Here is a 13,514-nt window from a genome sequence, read left to right on the forward strand (position 1 = left end):
TAAAGCTTGGCTCGTGAGAGCCAAGCTCGAATGTCTACATACATGCATGCATATAATAATAATAATAATAATAATAATAATAATAATAATAATAATAATAATAATAATAATAATAATAATAATAATAATAATAACAATAATAATAATAAAATATAAAATTATAAAAAAATAATATATATAATAAAAATATTGTATATATAATATTTTTATTGTTATATATACTAATAACTAATTATTATAATTCTTATTTTTTTAAATATCAAATAAAAATTATTTTTTATATATAATTTTTTGTAATTTTTATAAAACATTTTTCTCAAGTCGAGCTCGAGCTATTCGAGATCGACTTGGCTTGAATCCACCCCTAGTCTATTCCAATAAATTTAATAAAAAAATGGAAATATTATTCTTGTACTTGGTAAAATATAGACAATCGCTTCTTTTAGTCAATTTTGTTCTCAATCCAAAAGAAAAGGTTAGAGATACTTTGAAAATAAATAAGCATGGGCCCATGCCCTTAAACATTTTCCACTTAATTTAGGTGCTCACATAATTAATGAAAATTTTAGAAATACTTAAAAATAAATGTTTATTTGAATAAGTACTTATTTTGGGTTTGAACTACATCAATAGGCACTTATTTGTGTGTGGAAAATAAGACTAAAATTCTGAAAAGCCCAAATTTTGGACTTATTTTTAAATGCTTATTCAATAAGTGATTATTTCCTTTCTATCCTATCTTACCCTACCATGTCATTTTGAAAATGCCTATACTACCCATGTTTAAAATAAGTGCTTTCTCACCAAACACTTCCTAAATATTTATTAGAAGAAGCACTTATTTTTCAAATAAGTACTCCCAAATTTAGCCTGGTTGCAACTATACAGAGTGTTTTAGTAAAATTTAAATTATATAATATGGTAGATTTTAATAAATCAATGAAATTATGTGTTTTTAGTAACTCATATAAAAATTTATGTAACAATGACATTAAGGTCCCTTGGACCTTGGTGACTGGTCTAACTCTAACGGTGCTTCAATTCGGTGGATAGGGATTGTTGAGCCCGGCCAAGTTGCACATTTCAGAGCCATAATTGTCTGGCCTCTGGTGGAGTATCTACTTCGTAAATGTGAATTCCTGGAAAAATATGCCAATGGAGACTGCAGACCATGTTCTAATTAATGCATAATATGTGTGACCTGCGAAAAGTCTTTAAAGCTAGCAAGCCTTAAACAGAAGGCTCTAATCTTAGCGGGATCCCCAGTTAATGCCTCTGACTCTGACTCTGACTCTGACTCTGAGAGATGATGGTCTCTGTCATTACCTTCAGCGTATAGTCTGTAATCAAACTGCTCTCAATTCCTTCAATTGCGGTTGCCTAAGAAAAATATAAACTGTTGGGTAAGTAACCAAAATTTAATTGAATAGTATGAACTATTGTGCATTGCAGTTGCAGAGCTCACTCGCATTCCAATGTGTTTCTCCTCATAACCAACGCCCTTTACCTTCATGAAGAGATCAACTTCCGCCTCGGGGAATATTCCGGCGTCCTTCTCCCTCCTCGCAAGCTCAGATAGGAGATCTGTGATACGACCCATTATTAATTGAAGGTCGAATAATTAAATAGAGATAAAATTAATAACGTCGGAGTTAACTTGATCAAATTACCATATCGTGATCCGACCCCTTGGAACCTCGCTGAGAAATCGAGTGTTTCTTTAACAGTTAGTTCTGGTACGTGAACGTCGTTCTGGCTGATGTATGCCGATGTCTTCTGCGGAACGAATTCATCAAGCCTATGCCCATTATACGTGATTTCTCCTTTAACCTGATTCATCAAAGACGAAAATATAATATATGATCATCTTTATCTGTTATAGCACCAAAGCTTTTGGAAAGCCAGGAACACAAACATGTCTAACTCGATCGGCATAAAAACTTTGTTGCTTTACCAACCTTTAAGCTGGGGTCTAGTTTTCCTGCCAATGCCAGCAACAATGTCGTTTTCCCAGAGGATGGAGGACCTAATAGAAGCACCATCCTGGAACAAACAGACAGATTAAATAAAGAAATTGGGTCTCGCTCTAAGCTTTTGGTTTTGATATCATAAGATTGTATGCACATCTCCATGAATTTACCTCGAAGGTTTGATAATCCCAGAGGCATCTTTTAGTATGGAGAGTTTTGTTTGTTTTGCCATTCTGATTCCTAACAGGCCTAGAGCTGATTCTGCAATGTTTCTAGCGGTGTTGAGGAGTGTAGGAAGGGCTCTGCTGCCAATTTTGCAATCGGCTTCAATAGTTAAATGTTCAAATCTCACTTCAACCGTTGGAAGTTGAATTCCCACCCTGCAATCAGAATAAATCGGTGAGAAATATGACAAACAGAAGCTCGATCGTTCTCAGTTGAACCAAGTAAACTTAACAAACTCATACGAGTTGGCCTGGTTTTGAAGTTTCAGCCAAATCAATTAGACCATTTACCAACAACTTTGGCACGGAAAAATCATCTCTATAATGACGAGAGAGATTTTCAAAACAAAGAAGATCGCAGAAACCAATCATCTTGAATAAACGTTTCTTTCTTTGTTTTGGCGATAAAATATTACAGAAATAAGTTGCCATATGGCATCTAGCAACCTGAAAGGCTGAAACTACCAAGTCAGACATTAAAACAGAAAGGCTCAACAAATCTAGCTATTCTTTAATGCGGACAAACAATTACACACCAAAAACAATTAATTTAATAATATCAGTAGTAAAACAAAACTGGGACAATCATCTTTCAACCATCACAAATTCCAACAGGTTTCTTTCATCCATCTCTGCTCCATTGGAAAAGAGATTCAATGCCTTGCTAGAAAAGAACCGATACTTTCACAAAGCCAGGAATGGTTTTGGATATGGAAAAAATATTAGAATTGATTTAAAAAAATGTGAGCAACAAAAACAGCTTTGGTCGAAATTTTGATATTTTAGACAGGAGACCGTAAAAAGATGAAGAAAGATGAAACTGACTTGTCAATTCGGTTCCTGAGCTTTTGCAGCAACTTCTCATTATCTTCTTCCGGGACCTTAAAGACCCTCTCAATGAATTCTTGGCGATCGTTTATGTCAAGCTTGCGAACGTCGACCTCCTTGTGGACGAACTTGTTTCCCTGGTTTTCATTTTCCACGAGAGATATAAAGATGGAGGTTCTCAGGCGATCATACGTCGGCAACTTCTCCAGAGCAGCCCATTTGAGAGCCTCTTCGTCTTCGTCGGCATGAGTGCTTCTCCTCGAACCCATGGACCTCGCGAAGACGTCTTCCACGCCCCTACTACCCCTTTTTATGCTCCTACTCATGCTCTGACTTACTCGCCTTCCCGCACCCAACACTCTCTAATCCCTCCAGCTCCATGTTAACTGGAACTCCAACAAATGAATACTTGAACAAATAGTCTGTCGGTAAGCGTTTTGGTTAAATGAGAGAGAGAGAGAGAGAATCTTACGATTCACTCTTGAAATTGGATGAAAGATGAACAAATTGGGTTGCTGGAATTTGAGCCTTATACTAATTTTATATCACAGAAGTTTTTTAACGACTCCCCTGTTTTTTCATTTCTCGTGATCTTCAACATGGTATGTCTTTCTCTCTCTCTACTCCTTGGAAATAGAGATGGACTTAGAAAAGAAAGATCAGAGACCTGCCACAGACTCCATTTGTGAAAGAAGTTTGAGGCGTATTTAAACACATCTGTCAGAATGGTTGGTTTGTTGAAAAACTAATGGAGATGGTAACGTTTACAGAGCTGTCAATGAATCGGGTCTACTGATAGACCCGAATTTATCGAACCGATTTGTCAGTTCTGTGATTTGAGTCAAAATTAATAATTAATAATTATTGAGTTAGGATCGTTTTTTTTTTTTTTTGTTTACTTCTTGTCTGCTTTGAACCAATTATATAATTAATAATATATAAAGGCCTGCTGTTTTTCCCTGTAACTCTTGATACATTTTATGTGTAAAATGGGTAAATTTCGAAGTTTTATTATTGGATCAGACCCGATTATCGTAATTAATGATTTGTTTGGTTCTGATGACTCTGTTTTATGGACCGATTGTCTACTAGGATGGGCTACCCGGGCCCCTTTGTATAGCTAGCTAAAATGTGGCAGATTAGTAAACATAATTTCACAGGCAGCAGCGCAATAGAAGTGGGCAGAGGCAGAGGGTGAAAGGGCAAAGGGAAATTGGCTATGACTTGGTGGTTGCAACTTACCATATGGCAGATATTGAGGAATCAATATCCATTGTTGGATGGCGTAGACAAGTAACAACACACAATTCAATTTATATATCAATTTAATTAAAAGGATATATTCACATTTAAGACGGACCCTTTTTAAATATGGAAAGTTTTATTCATTTTGGATTGATAATAAATACAAGATGCTTTTGGGAGTTGAGGATGGTCAGCTTCCTTTTCCTGCGCGATATCGTCCTCTAATCTTTTCTTATGAAAAATATAAGAATAAGGAGATATTTTCATGACTGTAATAGGCTGTGAGAATTGTTGTAGTGGTAAACTGGTAATCAAAAAGATGGGTTTTTATCAAAATTGATGGCAGTTTTGATTGGTAAAAGTCTTTCCTATATCATAGATTTTTCCATATCAATATTTTATTGTCTTCCTTTTGACATGTGTTATGTGCTTTATACGATGCGTTAGACAGATCTAATAGGCACAACATTGTAACCTATATGCATTCATCATTTTAACTCAACGATAATTTAATAAATATTGAGGGTATTTTAAGGGACAGGTGTCAAAAAATTTTCTGAATGCTAGATTATTCAAGTGGAGTTTGATTGTACTTTTCAAACGTCTGAATATGAAAATATTACTTTTCAGATGCCAATTTTGTTTGGTGTTGCATATGAAATAGGGTTTGAAAAGTTTTCTCAGATCTGAAATTTTTAGATTCAGGCCCGTCAATTAACGTGTTCAGACACGTTTCAAATAAGGCCTAAAGTCAAAAATACCCCTCCCCATTCGACATCTCTCTCTCTCTCTCTCTCTCTCCCCTATCTTCCCTCCACCACCACTGCCACTACAACTTGTAGTAGCGGCCGTTCGGTGAGTAATAATTATTAATAATTATAAATTATTTTTCTTAAACATTAACTATTTTTTTATTAATTTTACTTGTATTTTTATTAATTACTAATTATTTTTATTAACTAGTAATTTTTAATTATTTCATTAATTTTTAAAAATTATTTTAATTTTTATTTGTGTAAATTATTAATTATTTTAATATTTTATAGTCATTAATTATTTTTTAATTTTAATTGTTTCATTTATTAATTAATAATTAATAATTTATTATTTATTATTTGTATTTTTCAATATTATTTTGAGGTTGAAAATTATTTTTTATGAGATAATGCAAATTGAACTCAACATTTCTAAATAGTATGTTATAGGGGTAAAATAGTAAAATCAGTAAATTTCATATGGTAATGGGCTGATCCAACACAAACAAACTTATGGATTCAGGCCTCTAAAAAGTAAAAAAACACATATGCTTCTTTTCAGATTTCAAATACAAAATATCTTTTTAACCTTTTAGATCTGAAATTTCAGATTTATCAAACGCCACCTCAGTGTGTTCACTATAGCAACCTGATTCAGACAGATACACATCCCATTCTTTTTGCAATTTTACTGGTGCAATGAATCCCTATAGACTAAGGGTTTTTTTGGTTCACAATCAGAATTGGAATTGGAATCAGAATCAAAATCCTTTAGAATCAGAATCGGAATGGTCTATTCCCATAATCTGTTTGGTTCAGACTAGAATGGGAATGAAATTTGGAATCAACAGGACTGGAATTCCATTCCCTCAAATGGGGGAATGTCATTCTAGAAAGAATGGGAATGGAATTTCAATTCCACACAACCAAACAGTTGGAATCAGAATAGCTCATTCCAATTCAGATTCCATACCCCCATTCCTGCAAACCAACGGGGCCTAAAACTAACATGTCATGCATAAAGAGTTCTTTGGACAACACAGTTTATATTGAATGTTCATAGCAAAACTTTTATCATAGGAAAAATCTATGATGCCGGAAAGGCATGGTAATGGATGTGTTTTCACCAATGAATTTTGATGGTGGTTGATTTTGATAAATTACACCTGATTGCTTAACACGTTTTTAATGCCGGTTGATTTGTTGTTTTCCCTTTTTTTATTTTTGTTTTTAGGATATCATGTCTTTTGGGTATCATAGTCAAATCCTTTGGCTCAATTTGGAAGGAGTATGAATACAAATATGTACATTGCAAATCCATACAAAATAGTACAAAATACAAGGTTTTGCGCTCTACCTATTTGTATTTTTACTCCTTCCAAATGGAGCCTTTATGATATTATACTAGGTTCCTCTTAATAAGTACATTTCTTTTCTTTGTTTTTGTTTTTTGTTTTTTTCTTATGTGTGCGCTTTGCATGTGATATAAAGATAATTGTGGAGTTATTAGCATAGAGACATCAGGATCTACTGCAAATAGAGTCATGCGTAACGGATTACCTAACCAATCACAATCCCTATGGAAGATGATCAACATTGACCATTTTGACCATTGGTTTTGATTCATTCCACATACGAATCTGATTTGAATCCAATATTTTGGATTTTAGATCAAGTTTAAATTTTATCCACCTCTTCTCTATTATTGGTAAAGTAAAGAAAAAATTGGACTAGAATTTTTGGTCTTCAAATTGGACTTGAGCCCAAAAGATCGAGATTTTTGTTTTTAGACCGGGCCTAAATCTAACCCTTAAGTAGCCCGAACACGGCCCTTAGGTATAGAATTTTCATAATCCCTTGACATCCCTTTGTTTTGGTCATAGGTGATAATAGTGGGACTTGAATCCTCATATCCGCTGAGACTACCCATAACATACCAAATGGCCACCACTCAGTTGGTATCCCTTGACATCCAGGACCTTTGGATTTATATCCAATAAGCATACATACACACAAATCAATAGATAGATACACGTAGGGATCAAATGTGTGAGTAATTGACATTTGTCATCGCTCCCTTTTCCCTATTTGCTTTATATGACATCCAAATTTGGTGTCCCTCAGTTTTAAAATAGAGATATATAAATAAGTGTAGAATAGGATATGAGAAGACCTTCTCACCACTAAGATATTTCTCATCTTTTACCTTAATTATTTTCCCAAACTAACATCCAAATATTGGCACTTCTCTACCTTTTTAAGGTCTAAAAGGAGTCCACTCTACATTGAATGAATTCGTTTCAAGGTGGGTTCAATCCATAAGAAGGTAAGATTTTCATGTTGTGTGTTAATGAGCCGTGTGAGGATTCTCTTAATAAGGCTAGCAATTTTGACTCCAATCTATTTAATTCACCCAATCCAACCGCATGAAAACTTGATTTTAAAACTTTTTTTTCCATTTCTTTCCAAACTTCACCTCTTCCATTCATGGTTTAGAAGCAAAGCTTCAGTGTTGGGACTTCTTCAACTATTGCAAGTACCATTGGAGCAAGCTTTGTATAGTAGCATTTCACAGAACATTTTCTCTATAATGTTCATTACATCTCTCTCATGATAGGGTGATCAACAATCCAGAGATTGATGGAATGATGGTATCGTCCTAGTATGAGGTCAAGAAGCTGCGATAGACAGGGCTCCAATCAACAGGACAACCGAGTGGACTTCACCATGAGAGAGTAAGGCAATGTTCCCACCTGTTTCTTTTCTTGAGGGAATTCCTATTTTTGTTTCTTACTCTTCAAAAATAATAGAGGTGTTTGGAAATTTGTTCTTTGGAAACAGATTTCTGTTATATAGAAACAGAAACAATGTTTGAATAGCACAAGTATTTCTTAATATTAATTCTGCAAATTTATCAGCATATTTGTATTGTTGCAAGTCATTAAGCATAAACTGAACAAAAAACCAAGTGCTATTGTGCTACAAGATCAAGTGCCATTGTTGCAAGTCTCAAGTCACATGAATCATAAGGGTTCATTTTCCAATTATATTTGACTTCAATAAGAACACCGAACTACAAGATCAATTCTAGGGGGAACCTAGGTTGGGAATTGGGAGTTGGGAAAAGGAGTAGACGGAAACTCAGATCATTGGGAATTTCAGGGTAGACAGAATTTTAGATCATTAGGAAATAGTTAGAATTACGAAAACCAACCTGGTTTCATTTCATGCAACCCAGGTTGGGAGTTGGGAAAAGGAGTAGACGGAAGCTCATATCATTAGGAATTTCAAGATAGATGGAAGCTCAGATATTTAGGAAGTTGGGAAAATAAACCATACCTGTGTAAATGATAATTGTCGGGAAAATAAGCAGATGTCAAAGAGTTGTTGCAGCTTTCACCTTGAAATAATATTGGTAGAGAGGAGAATCGAATGAGAGGCAAAACAGGGTATCCAATAACAAAGAAAAAATGATGATAAGGAAGACAAGGAAAGAAGCATTTGCCGTGGACAATAAGTAAAAATGGTGCAAAACAAGAGTGTTTACCTTCGTCATTCAGAGTCGACAATGAGCAAAACCGAGTGCTCATTGAAGTCCTTGATCGTTTGCAAAAAATCCAACACTCACTGTTCCTTAATTGTGCAACGGTAGAGAGAAGTCAAAGGAAGAGGAAAGCCATTAGGGTGGAATTTATTAGGTTGGACAAAATGTCTAAAATACCCTTGTTTTCATGTGAGAAACAAGGCATACATATTTGTAAATTTGAAGGACGATGTGAGAACCACATATTCTCTAGGAACATGTTCTTTGAGCCACTCCCGGGTGTTGTTCTCATGCGGGAATGATTCATTTCTTTCATTTTTATTTTATCAAACGCATTTCTATTCCACAAGAACGCGAGGAATAAAAGAAACATTCTCGTAAAACGTTACCAAATAGGGCCTAAGGTTCCAACCTAAGCCCAACGTGTATAAAAGCTTAAGTTATATTAAGTCTAAGCATTGGTAACCATGGATTTACAAACAAGTACGTTAACTCAATAGATCCAGCATGAGCCCAAATTAGATTAAACGGGTCCAGATCAATTATTCACTTAAACTTATTTGCATCAATTTAGTATTAGAACATTCTGGAGTATTAATTAATAGATAAAGCAAGTAAAATTTTAAATACAAGAAAATTCTAGAATTAACAAAGCCCAAATACATTATAAATAGGAGTTCCACACCTATAGGAGGACCCATGAGGAACAATCCTCCCTCTCCCCAACTCTTGTTACTTTTCCCTCCAAACCTGTCTGTCTCACTACCATCTTCTATCTCTCATTGTCGAAATTCTAGAACTGGTGAATGGTATGTAGGCAGTCCCTTCGGAGAGGGGCTACCTAGCTCTTCTCTCTTCTCCCTCTTCCTGGGCTCATCTTACCATTCCCCTTGGAGTCTTGGACCTTTAAAATCAGATCATGAGTGCCTTACAATTGGATCCATCCAAGTTCTTCTAGTCTTATACAAAATAATCATAACTTATAAATTTCTAGTTTATAGCATTATTTGGCGAGGGTCAAATTAATCGCCAATAGGATAGTGACACATGGCCACATTGAAAGACTTAGCAACACCTCGATACCACCACCAACAATTTGCATGGTTTTTAAAACCGAACTGATCAGGGGTCTGGTTACCGGTTTGAACGGGTCAAACGGTCGGCCCATTCTGATAAAAAAATTAAAAAAATTAAAAAAATTGAAAAACAGTCAAAACCGTTTGAACGGTTCAAATGGTTAATCGGTCAGTTCAGCGATTTGTTGACCAAAATCAACGGTTTTGGAGAAAAAGACGGTTTTGGGGGAAAACGGAATTGGACAGGTGAACGGTTCCCAGTTTTTCCGGTCCGACTGTCCGTTCCAATCCGGTTTTGAAAACCATGACAATTTGTTTTGAGGTCCCTCAATGATAGACCTGTTCATGGGCCTGGGTAGCCTGACGGGCCGGCCTGATCTAAGTCAGGCTTGGACAAGATTTCAAATCCACGGGCTCAGTCTCAGGCCTAAAATATCGGGTCTGAATTTTTTTGGCCAGGCTGGGGCTTTCTCAAAAAAGACTAACCCAAGCCCGAGATCGACTTGATAATATATTATATTAATAAAAATATACTTTATATAATAAAAGCATATATATAACATATGTTTCTTCTCTTTTTTTTCAAGTAATAATGAGACTTTTCATTATTTATTTTAGGTCTTGAGGTCTTTTAGTATAAATAAAACAGCTTCTAATTGAATTAAAAATGAAATTTTTTTCCAAATTTCTAGTTGGGCTCGAGTTCGGACCCAAGCTTTGGGTTTTATATGAGGGCCGGGCTGGGGTTCGGGCTTGAACATGTTCTGTTAATGTATAGACAAAGCCAAACCCAGCCCGTGAACAAGTCTACTACTCTACTTGCCTAACAAAGCTTAGCTCATTAGAAGCACATTCCTCTTGAATTGAGTGTTGTAGACAAAAGAAACAAATCTTGTCGAGATGAGCTTAACACAAATTGAGTAAATCCACATAATAAACAACAAGCACCTGGCGATATGATCATCCACTTTACCGAGTACACATTTTCGCCCCACAACGTCCATAGCACATCCTAATGATGACATCATCAGTTCTAATACTTTTTAATACACGATGGAGATGTACCGTACGACATTATAGGGCGGAGATGTGAACTCCACTTTACCTACTCTACTCTAATAGAGCATGGGGCCCAGACTTTCTGCATGTACACTTAAACATGTCTCTCCAATTTACAAGTCTATCCATCGGTAAATCCTAGAACTTGAAAGTTAAGTTACATTTAATAGCCTTAAATTATCCTAGACAGCTCGTTTAATCTACTAACTTGCCTTTCCTTTTGTAGGTACTCACCTCGTCCCCAATCTTTAAGTCCCTGTCCAGGAGCCATGTAATCCCTTTATCTCTTATTTGCTGACTTTTTAGGTCATCATTAATCATTAGTAATTTGTTATTAATTTATTAGGAAAATACCTTGCATGAACCATGTGCTTTTAAATTATTATTGATTATTAGACATGAATAAGCGTCAAACGGCTCATATTTTGTATTTCAATCCTACCATTTTTTATTCATACATCTCATCGCTGATCCAAATGAAAAGGCTCAGAAGTTGACGCTTTTGTAACAAAGTATTCAATCCACAACCATAACATATATAATACTTCCGAGAAATATTGAATATGATGGTCCCCTGTATCATTAAATTTTCCATAAACATTTTTAACATATATAGAAACAATCCTTTGTACTATTTAATGCTCTTTATCAACCATCTAAACATTGATAATAAAATGAACAGTCCCAAATTCTACATTCTTCTAAACAGTCATTAATGTTTTTGAATAAAAGAGGTTAGGATTTGGGACTGTTCAGTTTTTTGTCAACGCTTGAATGATTGATAAAGAGAATTAGATGGCATTTGAAGGACATTTTTGACTTTTTAAATATCACTGAACGGCTGATTAACGGACTGGTTAATGATACGTACTAGATTGTTACATTTTGAAAGTATGAGTATTGGATTGTTGCATTTTAAAATTTGTCACTCAAGCCAAAATACAGGGTACTGATCAGGAATTTTCCCTTTAATAAATTCCCTAAATTTTAAAAATCAATTATAATATCCCTACTCACAAATAGCTAAAAAATAAAAATTCGTGAGTATATTTTTAATTATGAGGGACGGGGTTGTTAAAAAGGCATTATTTAAGTGCACTTCGATTAATTAGTAATAAAATTAAGGAGAGAATGATAAAAAGAGAAAAACTTGTTTATTGGTGGTTGGTATTACCTCATGGCTTGAAGCCGTATAACCGAACAATCCTTGATGTATTGAATCCTGTCTGTGTCTCCAACAATATCCTCTAATGGTTGTTCATTTTCTAGAGTAACGTAAGCTATATAAAGGTGCCAGTTTTAGAACATTTAATCTACAAAACATATGTTGGCAATCCACATTACAGCTGAGTACCCGTGGCCTAATGGATAAGGCGTCTGACTTCTAATCAGGGGTTCGAGTCCCTCATTTTTATTTACATAATATGGATATATAGATTTGTATCCAATTTCCCTATCTCAGTAATGTAAACAGGAGGAGTGCCGTATTTAGTAAACGCAAGTAGAGATTCTAGAGACTTCACGAGCCCTGGTCCATGTCATTGGTTTAATAAAATAAATAAGAGAAACAAAAAGTTGAGGGCGAACTTACACCATTAATCTATTCTACAAAGGGTTTTGCACATGACCAATTCATCTCAATGATTCTCCTACTCAATCATCCAAGCACTCAATTATTATATTATTATCAAGCCATATTGGGTATCGTATTAGATAAGTCGGATATGAATACATTTTATAAATGGATGGATACTAATAAAAGATATAAAAGCATTTGAATACTCTAATAAAATGCATATAAATCACATAAATACATTAATCATAGTAAATCAAAAGTTGAATTATCTATGAATAAAATATAAAGGCATGAGAAATACATCTTCAATAGGTTATATGAAGAAAAATATTACAATAAACAATAACGGGACTCTAGAACAATCAAACATTGTACAATAATTATCGCTCTTTCAATTTTATAATTATAATTTTCAATTTTTGGGAATATTTATTAATTTAGTATTTTATTTAAATAACAACTACTTTTTAAATAATAAATATGTTTTCATTTTTAACATATAATGTTTTTATTTTACACATAATTGTAAAATAAAACAAATAAATCATTTAAGGTAGATAAAATAAAGTATATTTAATTTTCAGTTTTTATTTTTTTAGGAAAATTAAATCTTAAATTATTCGTTTCAGTTTTTATAACTATAATTTTCTGTTTTCCATTAATTTTGTTGGGAAATTTTATTTATTTACCTATATCATAAATGTGACAACTAATCAGGTGGTATTCATCCAGTATCATATACATCATCGGGCATCATAGATTTATCCTTCTTAATATAGTAATTATTCAATTTGTACACATAACACATGGCAAGAGGTTTTGAACCCAAAAATTTTCCATGAAAACAAGATACTAAAGACCGAAAAGATTCTTTTCAGTTCTAAACTAATTTTCTACTTGTAAGATTATTTTGAAATAGTATATTGTAATCCCCTTACTAGATATGAACCCATTGTAATTAATTTACATTTTTTTTTCATGCAAAAATGCACATGGGTCCATTATAATTCTAAAATTATACGAATTTTTATACTCGAAATAATTTGTATAAAAAGCTTAGACATGAACCTACTATTATAAATTGACATATATAAATATTAAATAACATACTACAAACTTGAAGTTTACACATGGTTTTCAAAACCGGACTGGACCGGACGGTCAAACTGAAAAAATCAGGAACTGGTCACCTGACCGGTTTTGTTTTCCCCTAAAACCGGATTTCCCTCTAAAACCA

At 34.1% G+C, this 13,514-nt stretch overlaps 1 pseudogene across 1 annotated transcript in view; it reads right to left on the minus strand.

Annotated features, from left to right (window-relative positions):
- The window catches only part of LOC148842526 (ABC transporter G family member 35-like), a 27,567-nt pseudogene extending 24,098 nt beyond the window's left edge, over window positions 1-3,469 (minus strand). The window contains exons 1-6 of the transcript XR_016103787.1: window positions 3,020-3,469; window positions 2,141-2,350; window positions 1,959-2,043; window positions 1,671-1,830; window positions 1,508-1,584; window positions 1,327-1,380 (exon numbers count right to left, since the gene is read on the minus strand). The product of XR_016103787.1 is annotated as an ABC transporter G family member 35-like (transcript). The remainder of the gene's footprint in view (window positions 1-1,326; window positions 1,381-1,507; window positions 1,585-1,670; window positions 1,831-1,958; window positions 2,044-2,140; window positions 2,351-3,019) is intronic.
- Window positions 3,470-13,514: the final 10,045 nt, after the last annotated feature.

The sequence above is a fragment of the Nelumbo lutea genome, chromosome 8, assembly GCF_056320005.1.
Source record: "Nelumbo lutea isolate HS-2025 chromosome 8, American lotus-T2T, whole genome shotgun sequence".
In the NCBI taxonomy this organism is placed as follows: domain Eukaryota; kingdom Viridiplantae; phylum Streptophyta; class Magnoliopsida; order Proteales; family Nelumbonaceae; genus Nelumbo; species Nelumbo lutea.